The following is a 15,547-nucleotide window of genomic DNA, read 5'->3' on the forward strand; positions in this document are numbered from 1 at the left end:
TCCTACTAGGATGGCTGCCCCCCAGTTACAAAATTAACTGAGTGGGAAAATCTGGTAGGCCTTGCTGCCATCAAAGTTTTTGCAGAGGCCATCAATTTAAAGGGACAGAAACAAAAAAGATGCTGATAGATTTTTAATAAGAGTTTTTTAAAAAAGAAAATCAGTAATATTTAGCTAAGTATTAGTACCCTCTATGTGTTCTCTCATAAGGAAGCTCACCTCACGATGCTTTTCCAAAACCTATTGGTTCACCAATAATAGCTTAATGTCTTCCAAAATCTACCTAGTAGGTCATGCAGGTGGGGCACTGGAAGAAAGCAAAGAGTCAAATATAGTCAAAATCTTAAAAGAATCAAACTGTACCATAAAATCTCTCCGGATATTATTCCATGCTTGAATAATATGAATATAGCAGGGGTAGCCAACCTGTGGCTCCGGAGCCACACGTGGCTCTTCAGAAGTTAATATGTGGTTCCTTGTATAGGCACAGACCCCAGGGCTGGAGCTACAGGCGCCAACTTTCCAGTGTGCCAGAGGGTGCTCACTGCTCAACCCCTGGCTCTGCCACAGGCCCTGCCCCCACTCCACCCCTTCCCACCCCCTCCCCTGAGCCCACAGTGCCCTCGCTCCTCCCCTCTCCCCCCAGAGCCTCCTGCATGCCATGAAACAGCTGATCGGGAGGTGCTGGGAGGGAGGGGGAGGAGCCAATTGACGGGGCTGCTGGTGGGTTGGAGATGCTGGGAGCGGGTGGGGGGAGCTACTGGGGGGCTGCTGACGTATTACTGTGGCTTTTTGGCAATGTACATTGGTAAATTTTGGCTTCTTCTCAGGCTCAGGTTGGCCACCCCTGAAATATAGCATACGGATATACTATTCACTATCTGACCAGGATAGCAATGATGATTCTGAAATGCTCAGGGATATTAGAGAGGCCACAAAAAATAGAAAACTCAATAATAATGGGAGATTTCAACTATCCCCACATTGACTGGGTGCATGTTACGTGAGGATGGGCTGCAAAGAAAGTTTCTAGACACCATGAATGACTGTTTCTTGGAGCAGCTAGTCCTGGAACCCACAAGGGGAGAGACAATTCTTGATTTAATCTTAAATTAAGCACAGGATCTGGTCCAAGAGGTGAATATAGCTGAACAGCTCAGTAATAGCAACTATAATATAATTAAATTTAATATCCTTGTGGGGTGGAAATACAAAAGAAGCCCACCACAACAGTATTTAACTTCAGAAAGGGAAACTACACAAAAATGAGAAAACTAATTAAAATGGAAATTAAAAGGTATAGTCACAAAGTGAAGTGCCCGGAATCAGCGTAAAAACTTTTTAAAAACACCATATTAGAGGTTCAAATTAAATCTACACCCCAAATTAAAAAAAAAAAATCTAATAAGAGGATCAGACAAATGTCACCATTGCTAAACAATAAAATAAAAGAAGCAGTTAAAGGCAAAAAGGCATCCTTTGAAAATTGGAAGATAAATCCTACTGAGAAAAATTCAAAGGAACAAACACTGGCTAGTCAAGTGTAAAAGTATAATTAGGCAGGCCAAAAAAGAATTTGAAAAGCAACTAGTCAGACTCACAAACTAAAAGCAAAATTTTTTTTAACTACATCAGAAGCAGGAAGCCTCCCCAACAATCAGTTGATGATCGAGGTGCTAAAGGAGCACTCAAGGAAGACAAGGCCATTGCAGAGAAGCTAAATGAATTCTTTGTATCAGTCTTCACTGCAGAAGATCTGAGGGAGGTTCCCACACCTGAGACATTCTTTTTAGGTGACAAATCTGAGGAACTGTCCCAGATTGAGGAGTCAATAGAGGTGGTTTTGGAACAAATTGATTAAATAGTAATAAGTCACCAGGATCAGATGGTATTCGCTCAAGAGTTCGGAAGGAACTCAAAAATTAAATTGCAGAATTACTAACTGTCATATGTAACCTAGCATTTAAATCAGTTTCTGTACCAGATGACTAGAGGATAGCTAACATGACACCAATTTTTAAAAAAGGCTCCAGAGGCGATCCTGGCAGCAAGTCTAACTTCAATACTATGCAATTTGGTTGAAACTATAGTAAAGAACAGAATTATCAGACACATAGATGGACATCAGATGTTGGGAAAAAGTTTACTTGGTTTTTTGAAGGGAAATCATGCCTCACCAATCTATTAGAATTCTTCAAGGGGTCAATAGACATGTGGACAAGGATGATCCAGTGGATACAGTGTACGTGGACTTTCAGAAAGCCTTTGACAAGGTCTCTCACGAAAGGTTCTTAGGCAAAGTAAGCACTCATGGGATAAGAGGGAAGCTGCTCTCATGAATTAGTGACTGGTTAAAAGACTGGAAATAAAGGGTAGGAATAAATGGTCGTTTTTCAAAATGAAGAGTGGTAAACAGTTGTGTCCCACAGGGATCTGTAATGGGACCAGAGCATACTCATAAATGATCTGGAAAAAGGAGTAAACAATAATGTGGCATAATTTGTAGATGATACAAAATTACTCAAAGCAGACTGTGAAGGGAACTCTCAAAACTGGGTGACTGGGCAACAAAATGGCAGATGAAATTCAATGTTGATAAAGGCAAAGTAATGCACATTGGAAAATCCCAACTCTACATACAAAATGATGTCATCTAAATTAGCTGGTACCGTTCAAGAAAGAAATCTTGAATTCATTGTGGACAGTTCTCTGAAAACATCCACTCAATATGCAGCAGCAGTCAAAATGTGAACAGAATGTTAGGAACCATTAGGAAAACAATTGATATTAACACAGAAAAATATCATAATGTTACTATATAAATCCATGGTATGTCCACTCCTTGATTACCACATGCAGTTATGGTCGCCCCATCTCAGAAAAGATACATTGGAATTGTATAGGCTTGGGCTGCAACCTGGATTCTGGAACCTTCCAACCTTACCTCAAGTCAGCTGCCACAGGCCAGCCATGGGTGTCTAAATGCAGTGTAGACATACCCAAAGAACACTGCAATTTTTCACCTGTTTAATCACTTGTCCTCCAAAACCAGAAAAGTACTTGGCTGCTTCTCTGATCACCTGCTTTGTAGCAAATCCACACACCTGACATAATGGTGTAGGGGTGAATCTTAAAAAATAATAGAAAAGAGCCAGAGATCCAAGGTACCATTGTCTCTGTCACTGCAGCTCCCACTTTCCCAAACTAGAAGGTTAATCCCAGTAACTGTTAATACACTGCTGCTCCTGCAGTGAACTAGTGGGATCTGCAGCTAATCCCCATATCCTTCCCTGTAGCTCAATTCCAATAGCAACTAGCTCTAGAACACATCTACAAATACAGTGATATAAGCTTAGTCACAATCTGATTCTACCATAGGCCAAGATTTCTGGGCCCAGTAGATAACAATGTAGCCGCATATTCACATGTACACATGGTAAACTATGTGTACATGGCTACATTACAAGTGAAGGTGCAACTGTAGTACAAGTAGACATACCGGTGCTAGCTTTAATAAAGCTTGCATGGGTAACATAGTAGTTCAGATGTGGTGGCACAGGCTAACAACCAAAGTATAAGCCTGCCGAGATCCTGGGTACCTACCCTGATTGCTAGACTGTGTTAAAGCCCAGGTCTCCATGTCTACACCGCTTTTGCTACCTGTGCTAGCTAAATGAAAGACAGCAACGGTATGCCTACAAGTGCTTAAATTAGTAGATGTGCAGCACAGACAAACCCAGAAAGGAACACGTATGTAAACCAGCAGAGTTAAAAAGAGGATAGAAACAGAAGGAAAACACCACAGAAAAATGTAGATAAATTAAAGCCCAGCCATTATTCTGGGGTGGCAATGCCCTCCCTGGTGGCACTTCGATGACCAAACAGTTAAATATGGTTGAAAATAGCTTGAATGTTCTGTGAACCAAAACTGAGGTTAGCTGTTGAGATAGCTATGGATGTGATAGGTTCTCATTCACCCTCTAGGAATAATTCAGAAGTAGACTGCTGTACCCCAAAATTAATGGAGAACAGGATTCTCTCATATTAATATAATCCCGAGTCCCTGTCAACAGTTAGATGGGACCTACCCAATGTACTATGTCACATTCCCACCTGATTTTGTTTGCACTTGATGGACTAGACCAATGCTATTCACTGTACTTTCTACCATCCAATTGTAAGCATAGGATCCTTTTTGGCTCTTTAACTTCTGTGCGATGGACAAGTCACTATTAGTAAGGAAAAGCAAGACTATTGGAGGTGTAGTCCTCCATTGAAGCCCCAAGTTAGAATCTGACATGTCACATGACATAAAAGGGTTTTAGCAGCTCAAACAAAATTCTTCATCACAGCACAGTCAAAATAATCTTTCCATACCTCCTGCATGCCCATGAATAGCGACAAAGTATTTAGCTATGACTACTCTCTGCAGGGTGCTTTTGCAAAAACTACTGGTGTATTATGTATTAAATGGGGTCCCATTTTCAATATTTTTATCATCTTTGATTGCTTGTCAATGTCCATTTTATCTCTGGATGTGGCCTTCCAGCAGACAAATAAACGTGCATCTATGTTGTCTCTCTTTTGTGTCTTTTCCTCCAAGGATTTGAACAAATCTTTTGAGGATTTTAATAAACTGTAATTTATGTCTGGGCATATGAAGATTCACAAGGTCCCTCTGGTGGTATGGGGACAGACACTCCTATTCCAGATAGAACCACCACGGGGAAGACTGTTTATTCTTTAGAATGAAAGATTACAGCAGCTGACAGAGAAGGGACAGTGGAACAAGTACCAAGATGAGAAGCAAACACCTCCGAAGACTTTAAAAAAGTTGAAATAAGGTCACAAATTTACATACTTCTTGATAAAGCTTCAGCAAGCTGAGCCAGGTAACGCGTTAACACACCAGTAGCTGTAGCCTCATATATTACTGCCACCATTACTTAAAGGGCATTATCCACTAAAAGTACTTTGGCAATCAACTGTGGGACAGGAATTTGCTTCTGCCTTCCCACTGGTGGCCACTATACTCCCAAGGCAAGAGATGAGCAGTCTATCAGTGATCAGCAGGTTTAAACCCATCCCTGTGAACAGCCTGCTCTTCCATGCAGAGGTGCCACTACTAGAGTGGCAGGGCCCTCCCCAAGGGACCACCTCAGCATAATTCCAGACAAGTTTATGCAATGAGATAGCCAGGATTATAATTTGCAAGTTGAGTGAATGAACACCCTCTAACATTCTTCCTTTCCAACACTTTGAAGGAGGAAGATATCCCATAGCTTTCGAAGAACACAGACAAAACAGATGCTGTGATGATCTTACAATGATTTAACACTTGCTGGAGAACTTTTTCAATTTTACAAAAGCTGCCTTTGCTTTGTTATCCTGATGCCAGCTGTTGCTGTAAAACAGTTTTGAGGAAAACCTGTTGGGGCTGTAAGAGTCAATACAGATATTTACCTAATTTGATTAATTTCATTTAAAAAACATCTAATGTAATGAAAGTAATGGGTATTATTCTTTACTGTTCAATGAGCAAAAGCAGGCTCAGAAAATGGCTAGATAAGCTCTATTAAGATAATTTTACTGGACAATATATTAGACACATAGCTAAATATGCACAGTACTTCCATATATTTTATTTAGCTCACTACTGGCTCCTGGCATGAGGGAAGGGAGATGTAGGTTAAGTTGTGAATGCAGGCCAAGATTCAAGGGGTTTCTAGGAGGTGGCAGGCACAACAGGTTATGAATTGCTCCACTCAAGAGCTTCGGCTTAGTCCCTTTTTTTTTTTTTAATACCATTTCTAGCAGAATGCATCTTAGTGGCTACTCAAACCATAGGTAGTATAAGGAGTTAAATTCCTCCAGTGTTCCAAGGGTGTCTTTTTTCCTTGAAAATATACCTTTTTTTTTACCCTTTTAAAAAATGCAAAATTAAATTGCATTTAGAATTAGAATTTTTAATTCTATTGTTAATTTAGAGGTTAATTGCAAAAACTTTCCCTGGCCTTTCAGACAATTCCAGACATACATATATGAATATGGTCAGCAGCAGCTGTAAAACAAAAAGTATTACTTGGCTAGATGAACATTCTCTTATGAACTAAAGACCCACATAAGTCTGTTAAGAGCTTTAAATATCAAATTCTTCATATGACAATAAAGAAATCATAAGGCTTTTAATACTGATGATAAATAAAGGCACCATATTTATTTATGATAGGCTCAATAACTCTGCATAGAAAATAGCTTTTGTATGCACTTTATTTTATGACATTATTATATGATACTGGTATTTGTGCATAATATTCAGAAAACTACACTAGCGACAAACACTCTGTATATATGATAACCTTTCCACTGTTTTCCACCATCATAAATATATTTTATTTCTGATTTCAAATAGAACTGCATGTGATTCTGAAAACCAGATACTTTGAAAAGCTCCTTAATAAATGTCATTTTATCAGTGAATCTGTCTACATTTTATATGCTAAATAGTTGCTGGCACTATAGTTTAATAAACCAACTTCTTTCGCATTGTTCTCTAATCTTTGACATTGTGAATTTGCCATAAGGAATCTATGAGCAAGCTAGAAAATCAAATTCAAAATACAAACGTGACTTGTTTGGAAATTCTTCCTCATACTTGTAGGATCATGCTATTTGGTTAAAACACAATGTTGCCCTAATGGTAAAAAAATTCTGGAGAAGTAACACTCCAAATAACTTCTAGAAAGCAGAAATCTGACATATAGGAGTAGGTTGTTAAAGTAGAATGCAAGCCTGCCCCATTAGCATCACAATGATCATGATCACACTGTTTATATCCGGGGGACTAGGGAAATATAGCTAGAACAGTAAGGAATAACTATTTGAGAAAAATGTGAAATTATGCCAGTTACTATATATTTGAAAAGGCCTAGGGGTAGCACCAATGCTGCAAGCGGACAGCTAGATCAACAGTATCAGCATATTAAGCAGGCTTGGAAAAAAACCAAAACGCTAACCGTGTAATCAAGTCAAGAAAAGAGTACTCTATATTCACAGGTAATCGGACCGATTCCGGGACACCTCGTCAGCTTTTGATAAGAAGCGATAGACATTTCATAAGGAGGTAAGAAATGGAAATGTTTAGAGTGGACTTTAAAACAAACATTTGCAGCTCATAGGGAGTCTTTTTTTTTTGGCAAGAAAAAAACCTATTTTCACAGATAGTCCTTTACTAGAGGATTTGTCGAGATGAACAGATTTATGAGTCAGGAAGATCCCTTAAAATTACAGTCTTGATGGGTCTTTGATTGGCTGAGAAGTTCTTTTTGAGAGCTAATTCTTCATTTTGTAAATGTCACAAGAGACAGTTTCTTCCAGTATTTTGAAGAAGGCACAGCTAAGTGAACAAACAAATTAATGTCAGATACATTAATTAGATATGAAGTTCTCATTGGACTAGCCCCTGAAATTAGACCCTGTTGTGATAACTGAGGCAACACATTTACCCTAGTTGTGAGATCAACTGTGACTACTGAGCGAAAGTTCATAAAGTGCCCCAATAATCTATTACAGTTAAATGTTGATGGGAAAAGTGCAAAAAAGGGAGGCAAAAAGATGGAATGAATCCAAACAAAAAGGCCTACAGATATAATTCAAGGACTGTGTTAAGAACATGCCTGGAAAATGAGAAGAGTGGAATCAGACATCGGCGAACTAAAGTTGGTGTGTTGGAAATTAAGTCTAATTGGTAGACAAAATAATGAAGGGTTGGACTATTCTGCCCATCACTCCCTTTTAGGGTCCTTAAAAGAAGAGATTTTGAGGGGATTGGATATGTACACTGGCTGACTGAGAGATCAAAAAATGGGAAGGAGCAAGCTTCACCATCATGGCAGCCACCCCTACCATCTTCTGAGATTCCAGGAGAATAGCATGACACTACTATGCTTTTTCATCCTAACCCTGAGAGATAGCCTGAGTGAATTATGTCAGATGTCACCACCACTTCCACCATCGGCAGGTCAATCCCAAACACGGTTGTCACAGTGTCAGGGTAACTGCATGTGTATTCCCCTTCCGTGGTCCCTTGAGGGTACACACTTACGGTTTCTGGCTCCCAGATGTCATCTCTTTTGGGTGGTAACCCACATCTCTTCCCCCTCTTGATTGGGGTTTTAAGGCTGCACAGCTCCCTGACTTACACTGTGATATCCCCAGCAAGCCAGTCAGCACCTGTGCTTTGCTTTCTTTCCAAAGGCTATCAACAATGTATTGCCAGCAACCGTTACAAGTTACCACCCTTTCTAGGCAAACACATTTATTCTTAAGATAAAAGCATTACAGAGAAATCATACAAACAATAAAATATTCTATATGCATGCTAAAAGCTTACCAGGAGTCACCCATCAGTCTTATGGGACCTTAGCAGGCGAAAGTCTTTCCAACCCTTTGGCAAGTGTTGGGGCCTCCTTGAAGAGAAGGTCCTATTCCTTTGCTGAATCAGAAAGAGGGCCCCGGGTTACTTTAAATGCAGCCTTTTTATGCCAAAAGCCCTTTCTTTGTCTGTTGGTCTCTGCAAGATTCAGTTTGAACCAGTATATGCAAACTTCCCCAGGGGATGGTACCTCTCTGGCGGTGTTTACAACTTGAGTGATTAACCTTAATCACCCCTGTATTCACCCCCTCCATGCTACTGTAATAATCTTTGTACAAAATATGCCTTGTAAGGTATCTCATAAAAACAAATAACTTGCTGTTCAATAATATCATGGTGAAATGTATGTAGCAACACTATATATAAAGTTATGAAATCCCCCTGCATGATGTTCTTAGCACATGTTCAAAACCACACAGCCCTGTGCAGGTAGAAGTATCTTGAATGAAGAAATGTGCGTTTACCTCAATTTACAATATAAGTAGTAAACAGGCTCCTCGAGACACCAGGGAAAGGAAATGGCAGGAGACAAGACAAATCTGCATTTCAGCAAACACAGGTGAGAAGAAAGAGCATGGAACCTCCTTCATCACCAGACTCCATGTCGCCTTTTTTACCGTTTGAATAAACCTTACTTTGAGGGGTAATCTTCAGAAGAATCCACTTGAAAGCGTGACTGGATTTAAGAGGAGCAAAACCACCCAAATCTCTCTCTCTCTTTCAACTAAGATGACAAAGGAAACATCCCTTTGACTCTGAGGGGAGATCCTGACCTGAGAATTTGGTCAGCCATGTTGCTGGGAACATGTGGTAAGGATTTTACCTTGTACCAAGTCTAGCTTATTAAGTTTTAGCGATTGGAAAATCACTTTATCTTTATTTCTCTTGTAACCATTTTTGACATTAATACCTGATACCCGAATTCACTTAAAATCCTATCTTTTTTTGTTAATAAACTTCTTTAAACTGAATGGTTTGGTAACTCCAGTTAAAGTAGCAAAATGCTGAATATTGAACCTTTACAGGGGTAACAGACCTTTAATATCTGAACAATCTAGGAGAAGGCTGAACAGTGTAGAACATACATTTGGGGGGAAATCTGGGACTGAGAGGGTGTTGGGATCATCTTGAAAATAATAAACCAAGACTGGTGGAAACCAGAATGTGACTGGTGTGTGTGTTGCTGAAAAGCTGCTGGAGTCAGAGCAGCTGGACCAGGGTTCCAACTGTAGAGTCAGACTGTGACGTGCATGCTGGTAGGCTGTTTGTGAGTGGCCAGATTGGGAACTACAACAGCAAAGCATTGTGAGGCACCCAGGGTTCCAGGGCAGGTGGTGACAACCCCCCACTGGTCTGGATTACACTCCAGAATGTGACACTCCCCACTTTTTTAGTTCCTGGAGAAGGTAAAGGCAACTCTCCCCACTGGAGCTGTATACAATCCCTGATTCAGATAAATCATTCATAACATTCAATACATCCCCCCAATACACCTTACACCATTTGGGATGTGAGACTTTGTCTACTCCCACCCAATGTGTGTTTTTCCTTCCCTACCTATTTCTTTTCTATTTTGTTTCTTTCCTCTCTCTCTCCTTTTTCCTTCTGGGTAATAAGAGTCTGGCTTAGCTGGCCAAGTCTGCACATTTTAAAACATTGTTGTAAGACTCTGACCGGAAAGGCAGCTAAATGTAAGCCTGGTACAAGTTTGGCAGTTCTCAGAGGGTACATCTTCACTGCAATAAAAAAAAACCCATGGCACAGACTCTCAGAGCCTGGGTCAATTGATTCAGGCTTGCAGGGCTCTGGCTCCAGGGCTAAAACCCCTCACGAACCTGAATGTCTACATTGTAATTTTTAGCCCCACAGCCCAAGCCCTATGAAACCAAGTCAGCTCACCTGGGTTGGCCATGGCCTTGCTGCAGGTCTTTTATTACCTAAAACAACTAATCATGCCAGGTGCTGTGCCTGTGTTTTTTTCCAGAAGAAATGTTGCAAGTGAGAATTAACACGAGACACAGAAGTTGTATTTTCTATCTTGGCTGTTCTTTTCATTCTCCTTTCTTGTGTGTGTGTCTTGTTTTGTGTTCTAGAAAACAGGACTGGATGTTAACAACAGCAACAATGACAATTCCAGCCTATCTTAACTAACTTCTTCTCTTCTCCTGCAAAGGGCAGTTATTTAACATCTGTAGTACCATCAAAGAGACTGTCAAAAGAAAGGGGGGCTTTTTCTAAAAATCTTCTCCAGCTAAAGGGGAAGGAAACAAGGGATGTTGTTAAAATGAAAGCCTTATTTAATACTTCACAATTCATATGCTTAAACTGTTTTTTCTCTCCCACTACCCCCATAACTTTAATAAAAGATTAAGAGGATTTTTAATAGTGTGTTTGCCATGGTACTAAGCAGGCTGAGGTCTCTGTATATCAAACCCTGAACCCCATTTAAAACTGTATAATGTTGGACAGTTACAAGATCGGGTTACCAATTTTGACTCTTTGGGCCCATATATTCCAACTATATTACTACTACTCCTCTGCCCCCATGCCAGCTGCATTAGAACATATGGGATTGAATTTTCCTAAAGCGAGAAGTGATTTTGGAGGCCCAACTTGAGACACTTTAAAGAGGATTCGTTTTCAGAAAATGTTGCACACCCACCTTTTGAAAATCAAACACCTTTGAAATATGTCACTTGATACACCTAAAATACCTTTTGAAAATTTAGGACGTTTATGTATGTGGTATATCTGATGGGAATTATGCCTTATGAGCGTGCTAATCAATGTTAGTGACTTGCCATTTTATAGTACTTTATCAGTACTATGACCAGGGGAAAAATCTGAGATTTACTTTTTCAAGAGTTTGGGGTTTTTTAAATCCTTGTTTTTTAAATTTTTTTAAATTATTTTTCAAAACAAATAGAACCAGTAGAGTCTAAATTTGTGGAGCAAATCACTCATTTAACACAAAAAAACAGGACAACAAAAAAAGTATTGGTCAGCAAGATCTTTTCATTGAGATTTTGAGAACATTAGAGTTCACAAGGAAACAAGATGGCTTAAATCATGAGAAACGCACCCCAACCGAAAGTACAGGCTGTACTGTGAGCCCTCAGTGGGGAGCTCCAGCTTTTCAAAAAGACATTCTCCTTATATTTGCTAAGGACCTGCTTTTGTAGAGTGCCTTGTATACTGTCAACTTCCCTGCTTGCGGCCTTTTGGCTAAGTTCAAATGTAGAAAACAAGCAGGACCTCTGGACTGCAATTATATACATGAAATGGTAATTGTTACAGAGTACTGTGAGATCTTAAAAGATTTTAGGAAATAACTGTACCATTCAACAGATTTTATCATACTAATAGCTCATTTTTAGAGTAAGAACAACACTCGACTGGATCCAGCTTTACTAGAGATTGATGAAGTGGTCTGTCTGTTCTATATACCAGGTGAAAAGCAGTGATCTAAACTGATTTTCCAAAAACTGTGGTAGTTGATACAACTACAACTATTTTATATGTACTTTCTGGCAGCATGGATGGTGGGAAATTGTACTGACTATTTGAAATAAGAAAATATTTAAAAAATACCTTCAAAAACTGAGTTCAGACTATGTTTGGAGAAGCTGTGAAATGGTTTCCTTTGTAGATACTTCACAGTCATCAACTGAGGTAGAAGCATGATAGGAAGACAGAACTTTAGTTGACTGTGCTTTTAACATTCAAAAGGTGTACATTTTTTTTTAGTCCTTAATCCACACTGAAGTGAGAAATTTACTTTGTGCATTTCTTTACAAATGTTGTATATCAATAGATTTTAAATACAGTTTCATAGAACTGGCACACAAAACCATGTCTGGAAATGGAAGAAAACCAAACTTCCTTGTCCTGCCCAGTTCCCCGCACCTTCTCTAAGGCCCCCCGCCCCGCTCCATCCCCCTTCCTTCCGTCACTCGCTCTCCCTCACCTTCACTCACTCGCTAATTTTCACCGAGCTCGGGCAGGGGTTTGTAGTGCAGGAGGGGGCTACAGGCTGGGGGGGTTCAGAGTGTGGGAGGAGACTCCAGGCTGGGGCGGGGATTACGGTGCAGGAGGGGGTGAGGGTTCTGGCTGGGGGTGCAGGCTCTGGGGTGGGGCTGGGTATGAGGTGTTTGGAGTGCAGGAGGGGGCTACAGGCTGGGGCTGGGAGTTGGGGTGTGGGAGAGGGTGTGGACTCCGGGAGGGAATTTCGGGAGCAGGAGTGGGTTACGAGCTGCGGCAGAGGGTTGGGGCACAGGAGGGGGTTTGGAGTGTGGGCGGTGCTGACCAGGAAGCAGCAACATGTTCCTTTGGCTCTTAGGTGGAGGGGCAGCCAGGGGGCTCTGCGCGCTGTCCCCATCCCCACAGCTCCCATTGGCCATGGTTCCCGGACAATGGGAGCTGCAGAGCCAGCGCTCGGAGCTACGCTGACTGGAGCCACCAAGGTCCCTTTTTGACCAGGCGTTCTGGTCAAAAACCTGACGCCTGGCAATCTTAAATGGTACTGGTATATATTTTGTGAAGGTTACTGAGAATACAAGAGTCTGTAAAAATAACGTTTCGAGATAGATTTCAGTTTGATGAGTAGTCTTGGGGACAGTATTAAGATATACTTTTCTGAAATATTCTTAGCTCACACTTATGCACACCTAATAAGCCTAACGTTAATCTTTATGGTGTCTAGTTCTGGGGGTCATTGTGTTTGCAAGGGATGACGGCAGACATCCTTGATTTTTAAAAGCGGCAAAGAGTCCTGTGGCACCTTATAGACTAACAGACGTATTGGAGCATAAGCTTTCGTGGGTGAATACCCACTTCGTCAGATGCATGTCAGATAGTCCATAATGTGCCACAGGACTCTGCCACTTTTACAGATCCAGACTAACACGGCTACCCCTCTGATACTTGATTTTTAAAGTAACTCAAATCTCTGAAAACAAATCTGGGGGAAAAATGGACTTGTAATTTACATGTTTTTTTGTTTTTAAGGAAGTAAGATAATTTGTCCTAATTTATCCCCAGACTGACATGAAGAAAATTTCTATAAATCCTAGAATTAAGTAAACCCTTAAAGCAATTACAATCACAAACAAAATTAACTTGCAACTTGCTTGAGTGGGGGAAAAGCCACATAAATTCCGAACAGCAGCCTCTGGACTGTGAGAGAGAAATCGGTTTTTAAAAGGTGGCCTCTAATTTTGCACTTCATATATTGCACACACACACGCACCAACAAAAAACCCTAAAAAACTGAGTTTGTGTATGTGAATTTGGTAGACTCAACATCTAACTACCTGCCTGCGTACATGTGCAAATTCAGTGTTTACATATAAAATGTAATAAAAACCTGGCTTCCAAATTTTCAGTGTGCTGCAGGATTTTTTACTGAAATGCACAACCCATATTGTAGGTAGGAGAGTCAGAGGAGGAAGAACTGAAGGGTCGGTAGCTGCTTCAAACCTATTTAACTTGTTTAAGCAATCATAAAGACTTCAAGATTAAAAAAAATCCAAAAACCAAATTTGGGAGGACAACAAATATTTTAAGAGGCTGGACAGGGCTTGAAAACACTCGAGACCTAATTATTTTGTTCTTAGGAGCTCTAGGACTTTATCAAAATGGAGAAGAATAAAGTGGATCACAAGATGCTAAAGCTACTGCCCTTATAGAAAGGTCTATTAAGTGTTCATGTCACAGCTTGGCATATTGAGGAAGAGCCACTCTGACTGCTGGATTTATTACAAGTTTTACAAAGTGTTTTTTTACAGTAATTTTTTCTGTGAATAGCAGCACTGGTGTTTGGAGCAGCCTGTGAAACAGAAGCAAAGGGTCCTGGCCTCTCTGTTTACAGTTATGCTGCCACTTCTCATGTTCTCTGTACAGTTCATAAGGGAATAATCCAAAATATACCAATACATATTTTTAGTCTCAGAACTATGTTGTTCACACTATTATAGTTGAGACTGTGCCACGGTTTACAATGTAAGCCCTATTTTCAGGGGTACAGAACTATAAAAATTCACTTTGGATTGAAATGTATATAAATTCTCAGGGTGAGAGAATTCTCTCCTCCCCCTTAAAAAAAAAAAGCGTTCATCCATTTTAAAATTTGCTAAAGTGCCCAGCTGTCCTACTTGTAATTTCATTTCACAGCAGTACAGGATATGGAGCTTTCCAATTTCATAGCTGTACATAGGCACAGAAAGATTGGAGAACAAAATACAGAATTTCCCACCCTGAGAGTTGGGTTTCTTGCTACTAGCACTGAACATACCATAACAATGTCCCTGAAACAAACAAGTGACTAAAGAAAATTCCTTACAAAATTCCTGAGTTTCTAAAGGGTTCCATTTGGACTCCTCCTTGTTCAATGACTATATCTGGCTGCTTGACAGGTTAGGGAGGAGGCACAGGACACAATTTTTTCAGAATGTTAATTACATCCCCTCCACCTATCTAACCCAGCCAGTGCTGCTGAATGCCTTACCCAGTTTTTCAAAGAGACTGGGTCACAGATCAGAGCTAGCTCTCTGAAGCTCAATCCAAACAGATTAAAGGTATGCTGACATTATATGGAAAACAGCCAGACAGTAGTGTATAGATTACACATTCACTGGGGGTATATACTTGCACTTTGATACCAGAGATAATCTGGGGATATTGTCATATCTCCAGTTTCTCTTAATAGTATAGCAAGAGTGACCAGGGCTGCTCTCTTCCCATCTATATCTGACAAGGAGATTGTGGCGATTTTTTTCAGAGGCATATCACACTTCCATGATCCAAGCCTCTGTCATCTCAAGATTAGGTTACTGCAATTGGGCTGCAATTTAACAACTTGAAAACAACGTGGTGCAGAACACAGGAGCTCATATGTTAAGTGAAGTTTTTTTCTATGAGCTTGTGGCACCAGTGCTCCATGATCTATAATGGCTGCCTGTTAGCTTCCCAGCAGAATTCAGGGTGTTGATTTTAATCTACAAATCTTTAAGTGGCTTGGACTTGCATATTTGGGAGGCTGCCTCAGTTGGGATCAACATAAGCACTCATGCGATATTGTTTTCTAAGTTTAATAAATGAGAAAGCTGTTGGCAA

General features: G+C 40.3%; 1 protein-coding gene across 12 annotated transcripts in view; it reads right to left on the reverse strand.

Annotated features, from left to right (window-relative positions):
- The window catches only part of MGMT (O-6-methylguanine-DNA methyltransferase), a 369,913-nt gene that overhangs the window by 209,054 nt on the left and 145,312 nt on the right, over window positions 1-15,547 (reverse strand). For 5 of the 12 annotated variants that reach the window (XR_012160040.1, XR_012160041.1, XR_012160042.1 and 2 more), the window contains 4 exons: window positions 12,026-12,101; window positions 10,334-10,523; window positions 8,393-8,494; window positions 212-307 (listed from right to left, as the gene is read on the reverse strand). The exons of the other annotated variants lie outside the window; for them this stretch is intronic. The gene's annotated coding sequence lies outside the window, so the exon portion shown is untranslated. Of the gene's footprint in view, window positions 1-211; window positions 308-8,392; window positions 8,495-10,333; window positions 10,524-12,025; window positions 12,102-15,547 lie in introns of those variants that run through there. 12 annotated transcript variants of the gene reach the window in all.

This window comes from Lepidochelys kempii, chromosome 7 (genome assembly GCF_965140265.1).
Source record: "Lepidochelys kempii isolate rLepKem1 chromosome 7, rLepKem1.hap2, whole genome shotgun sequence".
Taxonomy (NCBI): domain Eukaryota; kingdom Metazoa; phylum Chordata; order Testudines; family Cheloniidae; genus Lepidochelys; species Lepidochelys kempii.